Here is a 17,162-nt window from a genome sequence, read left to right on the forward strand (position 1 = left end):
CCTCTTCCCCGTTTTCTTCCCAATCTTCTGTGTATTCATGTTTCTTTGGATGTAGCTTTGATCCTATCCTCCTCTGTCTGTATTTTATGCTCTCAATAAAGGCCTGTATGCATGTAAAAAGCCTTCAACTGCCAGTACTAACTAAAACTATTTTTATTCTTTTCACTAGAGTGTGTATCAAGTTTATAGTGGGTCCAACTAAACTTAGTTTCTCCATCTAGGTCTTCGCTTTCTTGTGCCTTATTCTGTCAGAAGCATTACCATCATCCCGGTTATGAAGGTTTAGAACTTCAGGGTTAATTTTAGTTTTTCTTTTACATTGTTCATTACATCCAGTCAATTGCTGAGCTATGACAATTTTACCTCTAAAATATATTTTGCGTACTTTCAGTGCCACTGGAACTATAACTTTCACTGACTCTCACTTGGATTGTTGAGCACTTTCCTAGTCTGCCTACCAGCAGTCTCATTCCTTTCCATGTATCTTATGCAAGTATAATGACAATCACTCCATTCTTCTGCTCACATCTTGTTTTTTCATTGTTTACCACTAAATTCAGATTCTTTAATGTAAATTCAGAATTCTTTAATTTCTCTGCCTACTGTTCCTTAAAATACATCTATGAGTATCTAAAACTTACTCATCTTTTAAGATCCAGCCTCATTTAATTCCATATTCTGCATGAATCATTTCTAGAGATCTTATGCTTTATCAGATTCTTTAGAAATAAATGCTACTTTAATTATTTCATCGTAGCACCAAGCACAATGTTTTAGACGTATTAGGAATTCAGTCAATATTTTTGGACATCCACAAGGAAGGACGGAAGGAGGGAGGAAAATTGTCTCCATAGCATTGTTAGAGATAAAACTATTTGATGTATTTTCCTTAGATAAAATTTGTAGAAACACCTTTAAATGGTATCATTATTCATTACCACACATCCAACTTAATTTCAACTCTGCCTACTTTAATTATTACTAACTCCTAGTTTATCTTATCATAGATTAGCTTATTTGCTAATCTAGACTTTTGTATCTTTACACATATGTACCTCTATAACTTGCTCTTTCATTTTAAAATTGAAGGTTCAATTTTTAAAATTTAAAGATAACAAAAGTCATCTAAGTTACTCCATTTTTTCATTAAATTGTTTCTATAGGATTCTTCTTTATTGTATATAATATATCAACTATTTTTTTAATTTTGATATCATTAATTTACAATTACATGAAGAACATTATGTTTACTAGGCTCCCCCCTTAACCAAGTCCCCCCCACATACTGCTTCACAGTCACTGTCCATCAGCGTAGTAAGATACTGTAAAATCACTACTTGTCTTCTCTGTATTGCACAGCCCTCCCCATGCCCCCCACACACACTATACATGCTAATCGTAATGTCCCCTTTCTTTTTCCCCACCCTTATCCCTCCCTCCCCACCCATCCTCCCCAGTCCCTTTCCCTTTGGTAACTGTTAGTCCATTTTTGGGTTCTTTGATTCTGCTGCTGTTTTGTTCCTTCAGTTTTCCTTTGTTCTTATACTCCACATATGAGTGAAATCATTTGGTACTTGTCTTTCTCCGCCTGGCTTATTTTACTGAGCATAATACCCTCTAGCTCCATCCATGTTGGTGTGAATGGTAGGATCTGTTTTTTTCTTATGGCTGAGTAATATTCCATTGTGTATATGTACCACATCTTCTTTATCCATTCATCTACTGATGGGCATTTAGTTGCTTCCATTTCTTGGCTATTGTAAATAGTGCAGCAATAAACATAGGGGTGCATCTATCTTTCAGACTAGAGTGCTGCATTCTTAGGGTAAATTCCTAGAAGTGGAATTCCTGGCTCAAATAGTATTTCTATTTTTAACATTTTGAGGAACCTCCATACTGCTTTCCACAATGGAACTAATTTACATTCCCACCATCAGTATAGGGGGTTCCCCTTTCTCCACAGCCTCGCCAGCGTTTGTTGTTGTTTGTCTTTTGGATGGTGGTGATCCTTACTGGTGCGAGGTGACATCTCATTGTGGTTTTAATTTGCATTTCTCTGATGACAAGCGATGTGGAGCATCTTTTCATGTGTCTGTTGGCCATCTGAATTTCTTCTTTAGAGAGCTGTCTATTCAGCTCCTCTGCCCATTTTTTAATTGGATATTTGCTTTTTGTTTGTTGAGGTGTGTGAGCTCTTTATATATTTTGGATGTCAAGCCTTTATTGGATCTGTCATTTATGAATATATTCTCCCATACTGTAGGATACCTTTTTGTTCTATTGATGGTGTTCTTTGCTGTCCAGAAGCTTTTTAGCTTGATATAGTCCCACTTGTTCATTTTTGCCTTTGTTTCCCTTGCCCGGGAAGATATGTTCATGAAGAAGTCACTCATGTTTATGTCCATGAGATTTTTGCCTATGTTTTTTTCTAAGAGTTTTATGGTTTCATGACTTACATTCAGGTCTTTGATCCATTTTGAATTTACTTTTGTGTATGGGGTTAGACAGTGATCCAGTTTCATTCTCTTACATGTAGCTGTCCAGTTTTTCCAGCACCATTTGTTGAAGAGACTGTCATTTCTCCTTTGTATGTCCATGACTCCTTTATCGTATATTAATTGACCATATATGTTTGGGTTAATGTTTGGAGTATCTATTCTGTTTCACTGGTCTGTGGCTCTGTTCTTGTGCCACTACCAAATTGTCTTGATTACTGAGGCTTTGTAATAGAGCTTGAAGTTGGGAAGCGAGATCCCTCCCACTTTATTCTTCCTTCTCAGGATTGCTTTGGCTATTCGGGGTCTTTGGTGGTTCCATATGAATTTTTGAACTATTTGTTCCAGTTCATTGAAGAATGCTGTTGGTAATTTGATAGGGATTGCATCGAATCTGTAGATTGCTTTGGGCAGGATGGCCATTTTGACGATATTAATTCTTCTAGCCAAGAGCATGGGATGAGTTTCCATTTGTTAGTGTCCTCTTTAATTTCTCTTTTTGTAGTTTTCAGGGTATAGGTCTTTCACTTCCTTGGTTAGGTTTATTCCTAGGTATTTTATTCTTTTTGATGCTGTTGTGAATGGAATTGTCTTCCTGATTTCTCTTTCTACTAGTTCATTGTTAGTGTATAGCAAAGCCACACATTTCTGTGTGTTATTGTATCCTGCAACTTTGCTGAATTCCAATATTAGTTCTAGTCGTTTTGGAGTGCAGTCTTTAGGGTTTTTTATGTACAATATCATGTAATCTGCAAATAGTGACAGTTTGACTTCTTCTTTACCAATCTCGATTCTTTGTATTTCTTTGTTTTGTCTAATTGCTGTGGCTAGGACCTCCAGTACTATGTTGAATAACAGTGGGGAGAGTGGGCATCCCTGTCTTGTTCCCGATTTCTATATAGATCTTTTGAGTCACTGAACACTTTAGTCTTCTGCTGCCTTCTAATTTTCATCATCTCTATGGCAGTTCTTTCCATCACATTGAATGTGCTTAAGTGTTCTTGGGTGTGCCTAATATGTAGTGTATATAGTATGAGATATGCTTAAGTGTGTATAATATAGGTGAAGTAGGAATAAATGGCTTTGTGTGTGTTATAAAAATTTCTGTTGGTTGAATCTTGGTGTTCATCAAACCCAAATAGGATATAGGATTGTTTTAGTTTTAAATCAAATTAGCAATTAAAGCCTTCCTAACTACAAGTCTTTGCATGTAGTTATAGATATTTTTGAAAATTGGCGACTTAAACACAAGTCCCTTCTTTAATTTTTTTCATTAGACCACCGGAATCAAGAACATATTTACTCTCTGATTTCAAAAAAAAAATCAAGAACATATTTGCTCTCTGATTTTAAAAATACTTAGGAAAATTTATATACTGAGTCCTTAAAAACGTTCACTTTATATGCTCAATTAAAAAAATCAAAATACTATTTTTAGAAAGAAGTTAATAAAAGAATGGTATATTCATCATTGTGAGATAAACTAAACAATGACCTTATCTGGCAGAGCTGTTGTGTTTATTAACTAGTTACTAATTACATTAATAGGGACAACTGCTATTTGGTCTTATTTAGGACAGAATTTTACACATTTCATTAGCTTAATTTCTTCCATCAAAGGAATGGATTTCATCACAGATGTTTCATGTGGTATTTTTAAGGGATAAATTTGTAATCATTATAAGGTAGTGTACGTTTATGTTTTTATTTTTTTCTAGAGCTTCTGGTATAGAGATTAGAATGATGAACCTGTCTCTAGAGTCTAATGAAAAACAGCAGAATATATACCGTTAATGAATCTGCTGCATGATTATTTAGAATACTTGTTTGTCCTGACAAAGCAAAGAACATACTGTGATTTTAGTGTGTTAGAATTGGTAGACTGTTGGTTCCAAGATTCATCACATTCACTTGGAACTCTAAGGCATTGCAAATCACCAAATCATATAAATGAACTCTTTCCAACATGTCAAGTAATATTTTTATGTGAATAATCTATCTTGTATGCATTGGTATGAAAATGAAATTCAAGAAATTTCAGAAAACTACTGAATAATTAAATAAAATTATTCTAGATTTTAATTTTATTAGATATCACGTATCTGATGCCAAATGTGATGGGCTGATAGTTCTTTAAGGACAGTTTATCTTTGTGTGCAGGGACCATTCAGGTTCAAAGTCAGCCCTGGTCAAGATTTTCTTTGTCAGTGAGAACTAGAGGACTCATGAGAGACAGAGGTCTATGGTTTAAATCCAGCAGTAGTGACTAACTTTGGTTAAGCAATGAAAGTTCTTAGATTTTTTTAATGTAATTTTTCTCCCCAAGTATGCCTTACTAACGTTGAATTTACTTCCCTTTATGAATTCTAGATCCAAATTATTCTGTGGCCTAGTGAAGTAATTCTGTGCTTTGAAAGATTACCTAGCCTAATTCAAAAATTCTATAAATCCCTAACCTGGAAAAACATTCAGGGCTAAAGAAACACCAGAGTTTATTCAGCTATTGGTAACACACCATTGGCATGAGAAGGAGATTTCTAAGAATGAGATTTGTTTTCTAAGAAATTATAAATAACTTTGCACTTATTGGAAGGCTGTAATTACAGCATTGTAAATGTTCTATCCACTTTAACATTTTTATCTGATAATGCCATTAGTTATAATATTTATTAACATTCTTGATTACTTGGGTCAGTGTGTTTTAAATGGACACCTAACTTAATGTACAACTGATTTAAAATATTTTTAAAAATTCACGAATTTTTAAGATTTTTAAATATTTTAATACAAATGAAATAAGGAAAGTGAGATTTTTTAAGAGGCTGTTTAAACTTGGGTTCTCTTTTTCTAAATGAATTATAAGTTATAAAATTGAATAAAGGATTCAATTCAATACCATGTTTTAATTATAATAGTGTCATTTCTAATATGTATTTTTTATTGAAGTATAGTCAAAGTACAGTATTGTATTAGTTTCAAGTGTAACATAGTGATTCTTCAATTATCTACATTATTAAATGCTCTCCCAACTAGTTTAGTTACTATCTGTCAAAATAGAAAAATGTTGTTACAGAACTATTGACTGTATTCTCTATGCTGCATTTTCATCCCCATGACTAATTTATATTATGATTGAAATTTTGTGCCTCTTTATCCCCTTCACCTATTTCACCCACCCACTTCAAGCACTCCCCATCTCAAGAACACATGAATATTTCAAATGCAGTTTAGCCAAAAATAATAAAAAAACAGACTGAGTCCTACTGTAGAGAAATAAATACTTTTAAAATTTCATATACAGGATATCATTTAATTTTTTCTTATGCATATGTATTTTTTATTACATAATGCATGAGACATATGTATATATGTATATGTAACAAAATGAGATTGTGCCTGGTAGAAGGAAATTAAAGAAAGCTAGGTACAGTTTACCAGTCACCTCACAAGTACAGGAAGGGAAGCTGCAAGGCATTAATTAAATCCTGTTTCCCTTCCTACATATGTATCAAGGAACTACCCTTTCTCTTGCTCTGGCAACGCCTCCTCCTGCCTAAGAGTTTGAATAGTCTCTGTTTTATGAGTTTGGGGCCGTGTTTTACTTTTTTCATTACACTCATTGTCATTTGCTCATTCAACAGTTGTTTATTGGACACTTACTCTGTGTAGGGCGCACTTGAAAGCACTGAAGATACAGCAGTAAACGTCATACCAGGTCACTGCCCTAAAGGGAAGAGAAAGAACTGAAAAAATAATATAACAAATAAGATTTTAGAAAAGTATAACGTACTACTAGAGTAAAAGAGGGTGCACGTGATGGGGAGTACCTGATTTAAAATGGCCATCTTTCTTATTCAGGAATTTTTCATAAACTCTGGTCCAGTAATGCAGTGTTCTGAGATTTTGAGATGAGGAAGGGCAAGATGTTGAAGTGTGTCTCGTATCTTAAGCTACCTTTGCTTTATATACAAAGTGGCACTGAAAAAAAATTGGAAATATGTTTCTTGGTAACTTGGGTTTCCATATGTATATATATCTAATGTGTATAAAAATGTAAAGTAATCCAACTACCACTAAAAGTAGATACTGATTTATTGGAAATAAAATCTGTTTTTGTAATGTCCACATAAAACTGTATGTATAGTTATAGGTTGTGTTATGGACTATGAGGTAGTTAGTCAACATTCACCTGACATTAAAAAAGTCAACTGAAATTCTGCAAGTGAGTAATGCCTAGTATAGTATTGTTTATAAATAATGAGTAACTTAACTTTTATTTCAATTTTAAGTGGTTAATATGTCTTCCAGATACCTCTGGTTCAGAGCAGTTCATGGTATACAGTCCCTTAATTTGAACACAAAAAGAGATTTACCCTCACTAACCTAAGCATTGAACAACTATTTAAACCGTTACCAAACGTTTTCAGGACATTTCATATTTTGGTTTGTCCCTACTATTCTCTTATCTGATTTTTTTTTTCATTTAATTCATCATGAACCTCTTCCAATGCCAGAATATAGAGATCTTTATAAATGTAATTATGCTTTGTGATGATGAATCACAATTTATTTATTTAACCAACCTTCTATTGTTAAACTTTAATTCTTTTGCCATCAGAAAAAAATGCTGTCCTGAACAATTCTGTATTTGTATCTGTATACTTTTCCAGCTGTTTCATGTGAGTTTTAAATGTTTTTTAAAAGTAAAGATTATTGGGTCATAAACTTTTGATACTTGTTACAAAATTCCCTCCAGAAAGAGCATGCCAATCTATAATTTCAGCAGGATTATATTAAAGTACCCATTGCCAATTTCTTCATATCCATACCAAGCCTTTATACTTATTTGCCAATCAAGCTGTGTAGTGTAATGGAATTGTTGTTTGATTGATTTTTGAGGGGATATTTTTTCATTTGATTATTAAGTCAATCTTTCCTCATTCCTTCCCTATCTTTAGCTTAATCATGGTGTGTGTATGTGTGTGTGTGTGTGTGTATGAGAGAGAGTGTGAAATGCCTGTTTATATACCTAGCTCATTTTTTCTGATTGATGTTTATCTTTTTCTTAAGGATTTTTAAAGCACTTCATATATGAAGGAGTAAGTACTAGATATCAATCTAGCAATTATCATATATGTTGCACATTCTCCTAGTTTGGTCTTAGCTTTCTAATTTTGTTTTAGATCTATAGAAACAATTAATTATATGGTGGTTAAACTCTGTTTTGGAGAACCTGTATGGAAACAGGGTCTCTACACTGTTAATGGGTAACAAAGGGAGATTAATTAGACATGCCAAAAAATAAAATTTCTAATTCCTGATCTTCAGTTAAGGAAAAAACAGCTAGGAAGAACATTGTTTAACATAGTATAGATAACTAAATGATTTATCTTTGATTCTAAAATGTCATTGTAAGAACTATAGCACAATATCTGAAGATAGTATTGTCATTGTACATACCACATTTCAAGTAAAGTGAGATGAGCTTTTTAGAGTTCACTAGGAAAGTTGTCATTGCCAGAACTAGTTAAATTACAAAATGTAATTGTTTATATTGGAATTTTGTAGTATAGTAAAATTTTAAAGAGTCAGCATATTTTTAACTCTCCATTTCTGCAAATTTTTTATTTCTGCAAGCATACTGTATATTCCCTTCAAAGTCATTTATATGCATAACTTTTAATAAAAACTATGTTTTATTTAAATCATATCCTAAATACCTGTCTTATTTTGAAAATAAGGCCTTAACAAATTTTAAAAAATTAATACTGTGTAATGCTGACTGTTGTATACTTAAATAAAATGAAAAGCAGTGTAAAATGAATTTAATTTTCTACTTTACTATGGTTTTTATAGTTGGAATGATTACTTGCAAATGAACAGCTGCATTTTTAGCACCACAGGTTTAAATTAAAGTCCCAAAGTCCCATAGGTTTTACATTCCATGACATGTTATCAAGAAACTTACAAATATAGAAAGGTTCATGTTCTAAGATGGAACACATCTATATAATATCCATCATTAGTAAGGCAAATAAAATTCAGTCCAATAGCAGGATCTGTAAAATAAATATGAAATGATGAAAGAGAAAAAAATGAAAGAAGGAACTAGTTGGTTTGTGTTAAAGTTGAATAACAGTAAGAACAAACCATTTTCATCATATTAGCAGTATTGAAGAAATTGATTTAGCTGATTCTATTTCTCTAAGTTGCTAATTATTTAAAAGCCCTCATTTTGTTTTAATCTGAAATATTTTCATATAGCCCTTTCTGAAACTATTTCTCTTGCAGCACTTAATGATACAAACTTTTAAGTCTTGTGAATTTTTTCCCTTATTTTCATTTTCATAAGTGAGAAACATGAGGAAAAAACTGAATACTTTGAATTCATACTAAGCACTTAAAGTTAAGATTTGGTTCTTTTAGTAGCTGAAAGTTTAAAACAGCATAGTGAATATTTTATTCTGCTCAAAATGATTATTAAGCTTTAAAATCTGTTGTATTAAATATAATTTGTTTTGCTGGAAGTTTGCTGAAACTGAGAAAGAAGAACTCTCAATACTAAAAGGGTGATCCTTGATTCTTTAGCAATAATAACCTGTCTTTTTCCTAATAAAATGAAAATTAGAAAATTAACTTTCTAGCTATATTAATAATCTGGTAGAATAATCTGGCCATACTTAAGAACTAAGTCAAAATTAAAAGCAAATCTATTGATTGCTTCAGTTACTACTACAGTATAAATATCAGTTGATACTTCCAGTGCATTATTAACTACAAAGACAATCATAACAGTTGACATATGGGGCATTAACATTGGGTGTTGGACATAGACATGCATTTCCATATGGGATTTGATTATCCATTCATGTGCAATTAAATTCACACCTAACCCCTCATCCCTATACTTGTACAACTGCATGCCATTAGGTGGCCTTTTTATAGTAGCAAATATAAGCAAAATAAAAATGATGTTATTTTAGCAATCTTAAAACAATGTAATGGTGATTATTTCCAACCTCAAAGTGATATTATATCTTTCTTTTTAAACTTCTTCACTTTATGTTCTGCAAATCTTAGTGAATTGCTACCGTTTTCAAATAAGAATTTTATTTGTGACATTTTAGTTTTGGAGAGAATGCTCTATAAAATATTGCTTACTTGGGTAAGATATTATGGGTCTTACATGCACAGAGCTGTCATGGATAAATAAATTTATTTATAGAGAAGTTAAATCGGTTTATTTATTATAGGGCTTCATATTTTTAAAATGCAATATGCATTGTGGATCATTCAGGGAGGAGAATATTATTTGCAGTTTTTCCCCTTAAATATATCTGACCAGAAATTCCTTTCTTGTGGAGCATATTGTAAGGCAAGTGTTATGTAAAATTTACTTAGAAAAGTGCTAGGCCAGCATTTGGGGGCTTAATACTTTTAAAAAGCCTTATATCTTTTTCTTTAACTTATCTTAAAACAAGATGATTGTTTTAAAATTGTTAAAAATTTAAAATTGCATGAAAATACAATTATGTTTTTCTTTTAATAAATACTTATTCTAATTCCCACATTTTCTTGAAGTGGCAACTTAAAAACTTTTACCAATATGGTCATACTATTCAATTCAAAATAATATCAGTTTTTCTTATATATACTTTGTATGTTCTTCTTATTTTTCCATCTTCTCTTGATGAAAAATTTCCCTTGAACTTTTTTCCCAACTGTATGGAACTGCTCATCATGGTTCTGACAGACCCTTTTTTCTCAAACTTCCTTACCTTTACAGTGTAGTCCTCTCTTCCTAGAATGCCCCTTTCTTACTCTACATCTGCTGACAAACTCTTGTTTCGTATAATTTAAACTGAGAATAAAGCTTCACTGAGCTCATACTTGCCACCTATTTATACATTCATTAACTTATTAAACCATAAATATTTATTAAATATTTGCCACACAAGTACAGGTATGCCAGGATGCTGTGGGTGTAAGAGTGAACAACATAAACACACAACAAATAAAGTAAACAGAGCTCACATTCTTTTAGGCTAGACAGATTAGTGAAGCAGCCACTATAATAGTCCATGATTACTGCTGTCATAGGGACGTACAGAGTGCTGTGCTGTGAGTGCACATGGGAAGATACTTAACCTAGAATCTGGACTCCAGGTAACACTTTGGGAAGCTGATACCTGGCCAGAAATTTGAGAGATTAATAGAAGTTACTGAGGGGAAAGGATGAGTGCAAGCAGAGCATCTAAGAAACGAGTGAGAAAAGAGATGGACCTACACAAAAATACACGGAATTACTAGAGAAAAAGTCAAGCAGACATTGATAATTATTTGTTTTGTAGTTGTATAGTATTACCATAGTACTATAGCATCACAAATTCTATGGCTTTGATGACTAGGTATCAATTTGGAGACCATGTTGGAACTGGCTGGCTGATAAGGTAGTGCTCTGCTGTGTTCAGAGCACTTCATACGTTACACATACTGAGTTTGTTTCTCATTGCATAGCCATATTACTATACAACAAAAAAGGAAGCCCTACCTGGATTTCTGTAAAAGAGTAGATTTTCAACAAGCTTTGAATAGATGAGTTGTATATAGCTCTTCTACAAACATATCTGATGAATGCAGTTGTGTTTAAAGTCTGTGTATATTTCCTTCAGATTAAGAGTAATCAAAGATCTTGTAAATTTTTTTTACAGATAACTAATGTGACCCATGAAATTTCTATTTTACTATATTATTTTCCTTTTTTAAGTAACACGTAAAGAATAATACCTGTAGCTTAAAAGTTTCCTATCAGTTTTTGGATAAATAAATTTATTTATAGAGAAGTTAGCATAATTAGAAATTATACACAGAAGAAAAACTGATTTGCTGTTATCTTACACATACACATTGTTTTATATATAGTTTTATGTAAATGTTTATCCCTTTCAAATTAATTCAGAGAAGTTTTCTTATAATATTCCAGGGTCATCCTCCAGGGGTCTTTCATTGGTCTTTGTGAAGTATTCAAATTCATTCTTAATGTCCAATTTGTGTTTCATTCATTTATGTTTCTGTGGTACTGATTCAGGTTGGTAATATACTGTACCTGTTTAAAACATATGCAAATGTCTATAATCTTGACTTAAAACAGTAGGAAAAGACTAGGGATAGTTTTATTCTAGATAAAAGTATTTTACTGTTAAAGTAGTAAGTGAGATTTATCTTATTTTCAGAGCATTTGAATTGATGTTTATAAAATACTGGCTCCTTTGGGCCTGTTAGAGACTCACTGGGTAAATAAATAACATTTTCATGGCCCTTTAGAAATAATGCCATATAGCACTTTCTTTTTCCATGTATTGGAGAGAAAATAATCTAATAAATAATAGTCCTTGCTTTACCTGGTTCCATTAATAGTTCATCTGTATAATATTGTTGGGGGAGAGGCTTTGTGTATTTTCCTCTGTTCTTGTCCCCACTACAACAAAGAATTGAAGGGCAGAGACACAGTAGTGAAACAGAGTAAAAGTTTTATTTAAAGTTACTTAGAAAGTCCAGGCGACCTCAGAGAGAGGAGCTCCCTGAAAGGTTGGGAAAAGTTAGCTATGCACACTAAGTGTGGGTGACCCCAGAGAGAGGGGTGTACTGAAAGGTTGGGGTTCCCCCTTTTAAGGATTTTTCAGGAATGTGACAAAGGGCTAGGGTTGTGTACTTGTTAAGTGGTCCCATGTATCTTTGATGAGACATTTTCTTATCAGTCCTCTAGGTAATTCTGTAAAATTAGCTAAACACAGGAAATTTACTCCTTTGGTACCCTTCCAGGATAACAGCTTCCTTGCTTAAGAGCTTATCAATCAAGACAATCAAGACAATCAAGACGGTCTGCCCTTTCTCCAAGGTGGGCAGAGTTATTTGTTTGTTGTTTGCTAAAGAGTATGTTAAGAATCGTTCCTCTTAAGTTCCTGGGTTTTTTTCAAAATGCAATTTGGGCTGTAAGGTGGGATCTCCCTGTCTTTATTATGCTGTTTTTAAGTGGGCCTTTTAGCAGGCTAGAGTAAATCTTACAATGATCTAATTCACACAATGAAGACATGGGCTGTGCTCAGATACTTTCCTTATCTGGGGAATATTCAAACATTCAAGGACAAGTTGCCCCTGACCTTTTGAGCTTTAACTGGTTAACAGATTAACTCTGAGTCTTTTCTGGCTTTCTAGTTTTAACTGGTTAACCTGAGTCCTTTCTAGAAGGCTTTACTGACTTTGTTCTCTTTCCACCCCACTCATGTCTATTTTCCTGCCTAAAATACCTCTTTATGTATATTTCCCTCTTCTTTTACATTTATGATGTATTTTAATATAATCAATCTGGATTAATAAAATCATTATTGTAATGTGGCTCATCCAAGGCCATAATTTTAATTCATTAAATGAATAATTCTTTATAATAGTTGGCTAAGTACCAGCTGGGATACAGCTGTGAACAAAACAGTCAAGGTTTCTACCCTCTTGGACCTTTTGTTCCAGTGGAGGGAGACAAACAGTGAAGTAAACAAGTAACAACAAAGAATTTCAGAAAGTGGTAAGAGTCTTAGAGAAAGTAAAGAAGCATAAAGTGATAGTTTCTGAGAACAGGCTATTTTATGGCTGAAAAGAAGACCTCTCTGATACCACTCAACAAAGATCATATTGTTGAGTAAGGGGCCACTGGGAAAAGCCAGAGGAAAAGTGATCCTAGGATAAAAAAATCTGTAGGAAAAAAGGCCTAAGTGAGAACAAGCCTTGGCATGTACCAGGAACTAAAAAAAGATCCAACTCCCTGGAGTGAAGAAGAAGGCAGGGAGAGTAATATGAGATGAGTCATGTGAGACAAGAATAATACGGGCCGAGTGGAGGCCAAATCACGATGGGTTTTGAAAAGCAGAGATTTGGATTTAACTCTAGGATGAGAATACATTGATTTAAATCAGGTAACATACATGATTTGTAACTTCAAGAACTTACTTTGAGCAAAGAGTGAACTGTAAAGGTGCAAGAAGTGAAGGAGTCTATTGTAATTATCCTGTTTATAGATAGTGGTGGCTTGGACCGAGGAAGAGTCAGTACAGAGAGAATTAATTCATAATAATTTTTGTGGTATTTACAACCATGGAACTAAAGTAGTTGTGTTAAGCAGATACTCAACATCATTAATCATTAGGGGAATGCAGATCAAAACTACCATGAGATAGCACCTCACACCCATCAGGATGGCTATTATAAAAATAAATAACACGTGTTAATGAGGAGACAGAGAAATTGGAACCCTCATACATTGATGGTGGGAATGTAAAATTGTGCAGCTTTTGTGGAAACAGTGTAGCTATTCCTCAAAAAGCTACATATAGACTTACCATACTACCCAGCAAGTCCACTCCTAGGTATATATCCAAAATAGTTGAAAATAGGCACCTAAACAGATACTTGTACACTAATGTTCATTCCACCATTATTCACAACAGCCCGAAGGTGGAAACAGGTTAACTCAAGTGTACCTCAGCAGATGAATGAATAAACAAAAATGGCATATGTATACAGTGGAAAAAGTATTTAACCATCAAAGTAATTCAGTTCTGGTATATACTACAACATCAGTGAGGAAAATACTATGCTAAGTGAAATAAAGCATATAAATATGCTTTCATTTACATGAAATATCTACAGTAGGCAAATTCATAGAAACTGAAAGTAGATGAGAGGTTAGCAGGAGATGTGTGGAGGAGGAGCTAGGAATTTATTTCTTAATGGTTACAGTCTTTCTGTGTGTGGTGGTAAGTTTTTGGAAATAAATAATTGTGGTATTTGTACAACCTTGTAAATATAATCATTGCTACTATATTATACTATTAAAAGTGGCTTAAATGGCAAATTTTATGAACTATATAACTTCCCACAATTTAAAAATATTTTGCCATTTTATATTATCTCAGCACACATAAAAATATATCCAAAATTAATACCTTTTTAATAAAACAATTCTTTTTAATGAAAAATTATGTAAACTCTTTTGAGATTTTTATCATTTTAACAACCCTTACAAATTTACCTTCCCATATTGCTCTGTCAGCAAGTTAATGGGTCACAGTTCTTCATTCTTCCATTACATACATTTGATATGGTGCATGTGATCAACAGTATGATGTTTGTTATCATTCACTAACTTGAGTAATTCACTCCCTTTTAAAATATATGCAGATGTGAGCCTTTCCTTCATATTCAGTTTATGGGCTCATGGTAGAGATGAGGTCACTTTCTAAATAGCTTTATTTTTTTAAGAAAATATGGAATAAAGTCACTGCTTAAACTTGGCTAATGCATTAACGTATATTGGATCTCAAAGGGGATAACTTAATATGTTAGGAATGGGGCTCTCACTAGAGAGGTTCATCATCTTGCTCTCAGTTTATAACAGCAGCGGTCCTCATACTGTTACCATGTAGCATGTCCAATGGTGTGTTTCCCTCCTTACCTCCAATTGACTTTGATTAGCTTTGCATACTCCCACTGGTCACACTTCTGAATTTCTGAGTTTAATTTGATACCACATGTTTGTTGTAAGCTGTTTTTCTAAGGATGGTCCACACAATTCTGCAAATGAATTCCTATTAGTACAAAAGGAATAGCTAGAAAAATTCCAAGTACCATTTAAGAGTACAAATCAATGTCATTAATGGTGACAGTGATTGAGAGTGGTGGCAAACTCAGAAAGTCTATTTTATATATAAATATAAAAATATAATTAAATTTTTAATAAAATTTAGTCATGACAGTTTTATATTCCTGTGATCCCTGATGGAAGTTAAAAAGGTAATACTATTGACCAAGCCAGGATTGCTATAATTCTGATTTTGTGTAAACCTATGATAAGCATAGGTGAACAACTAGTCATCATCATAACTATTGGTAGGACCTTTGCATAACCTCAAAATATAACAACTGGAAATGAATTAAAATATATATAAGAACAATTGAACTTGTTACTTAGGATTTTCAAATATGTCTACTTTCAAACCTCAGGTTTCTTCAGAAGTTAGTATCTCTTTTACTCCTGATGGTACTTTATCAGAATGGCTGAAGTAAAAATGAGTATGCCATTTGCATGCACTGAATAGAGAATGAATGAATGCAAAGCTGGACATCTACTCTGATTGCCATTCATTCTCTCATCTTGTTCTTTTAAGAATATGAATACTTTTAGATTTTTCTGTAAAGTATGCTTTCATCCTTTGACTTGATTGAGTACATATTAATGTTAAATCGTGTTCTATAAACAGAGAATCAGACCTTCAGTATGTTGGCTGGGAGTAAAGAAATTTTATAATGGCCCTTTGCAAATCTTTACAGTTTAGAAGTAGAGACATGATTGTGGCGAGTTAATCACCTGGAGAAGAAAAGCAGTTACTACTTTTGTATCTTAAGATGTCAATTCCTATGATTTCTTTTTTATAGAAAGCTTCTTCTTCAAATAGTATATTTTCCTCTTAGTAATTGTAGGGTAGGTGGAAGCATTATTAAATGTGCATAACTACACGTGGAGCAAAAGCAGCAATTACAAATTGAACTTACATTTTATGGCAATCTTCCTAAGTGCTTTTGTTGATCTGAAAACTTGTTCTAAAAAATTTGCTAATAGCACACACAGTTATTAACCATCTCCTATGGTGGTCTGTTCTCTTTAAGAAGGGTCAATCATTTCTTTTCATTTTATGCCAGATTTGGAATGAATCTGTGAAGTGATGTTAATGGTGTGACTCAGTGCATTTAAAAACATTATCAAACTTAGATGAAAATTATTTTTCCATCATTAAGCTGAAACATTATATGACTTTCTTAAATGGATGCAATTTGGTAGCTGGCCTAACATTACATTCTCCAAAGTGTGTGTGTATTTGAAAGAATATGGAATTTGACAAAACTTTTTATTATGTTGGCATTTGTTAATTATGTGTCCTTGGCCCAATTACTTTCACTTCCTTACCTATAAATTGGAGATAATATTATCTGCCCTGGTTATTGCAAGCATTAAATGAGATGTTATATAATGCACAATTATATTAATAATATACCATATATGTATTATAAAATGTACTTTATATAAATCATAAAATCGTTGGTAAATTTAAGGAAATATACACTGCTTAAAGCATTCATCTTAGAATGATATTTTGAGATACATATTGTAAAAGTGCTTAAAACTTTAAGTTAGCTCTTCCCAGTGAGTATAAAGATGTGGAAAAGAAACTAAGTCAAAGGAAAAGAAGTATGGCTGTAAATTTCAGAGGAGACCTTTGAATGGCTTCATTTTTAAAAATTGGTAAAGTACATATTTTCCCCTGAAAGAATGTAATATTTAATTTCTATACTTAGCAAACCCTTAAATGCCTTTAAATGGGGCTTTTGCTGATATAATTCTTTAAATACCCTTAAATAGGACTTATGCTGATACAATGACAGCAGTAAATATGGGGTATATGTAAATCATCTATTTATAAAGGCATTAAGACGAATAGATTTTTCTCATATATAGATTATTATAGAGGATGCCTATTAAAGAAATGGTAACATTATCTGTTAATAGGTAATATATTAAAATAAAGCCATGTATTTCAGTATTAGAATCTTTCAAAAGTT

General features: G+C 32.8%; 1 protein-coding gene across 8 annotated transcripts in view; it reads left to right on the forward strand.

Annotated features, from left to right (window-relative positions):
- NOVA1 (NOVA alternative splicing regulator 1) overlaps positions 1-17,162 on the forward strand; it is a 151,553-nt gene that overhangs the window by 87,331 nt on the left and 47,060 nt on the right. Inside the window, exon 1 of one of the 8 annotated variants that reach the window (XM_073211421.1) lies at positions 11,362-12,393. The exons of the other annotated variants lie outside the window; for them this stretch is intronic. The gene's annotated coding sequence lies outside the window, so the exon portion shown is untranslated. Of the gene's footprint in view, positions 1-11,361; positions 12,394-17,162 lie in introns of those variants that run through there. 8 annotated transcript variants of the gene reach the window in all.

This window comes from Manis javanica, chromosome 8 (assembly GCF_040802235.1).
Source record: "Manis javanica isolate MJ-LG chromosome 8, MJ_LKY, whole genome shotgun sequence".
NCBI classification, from domain to species: domain Eukaryota; kingdom Metazoa; phylum Chordata; class Mammalia; order Pholidota; family Manidae; genus Manis; species Manis javanica.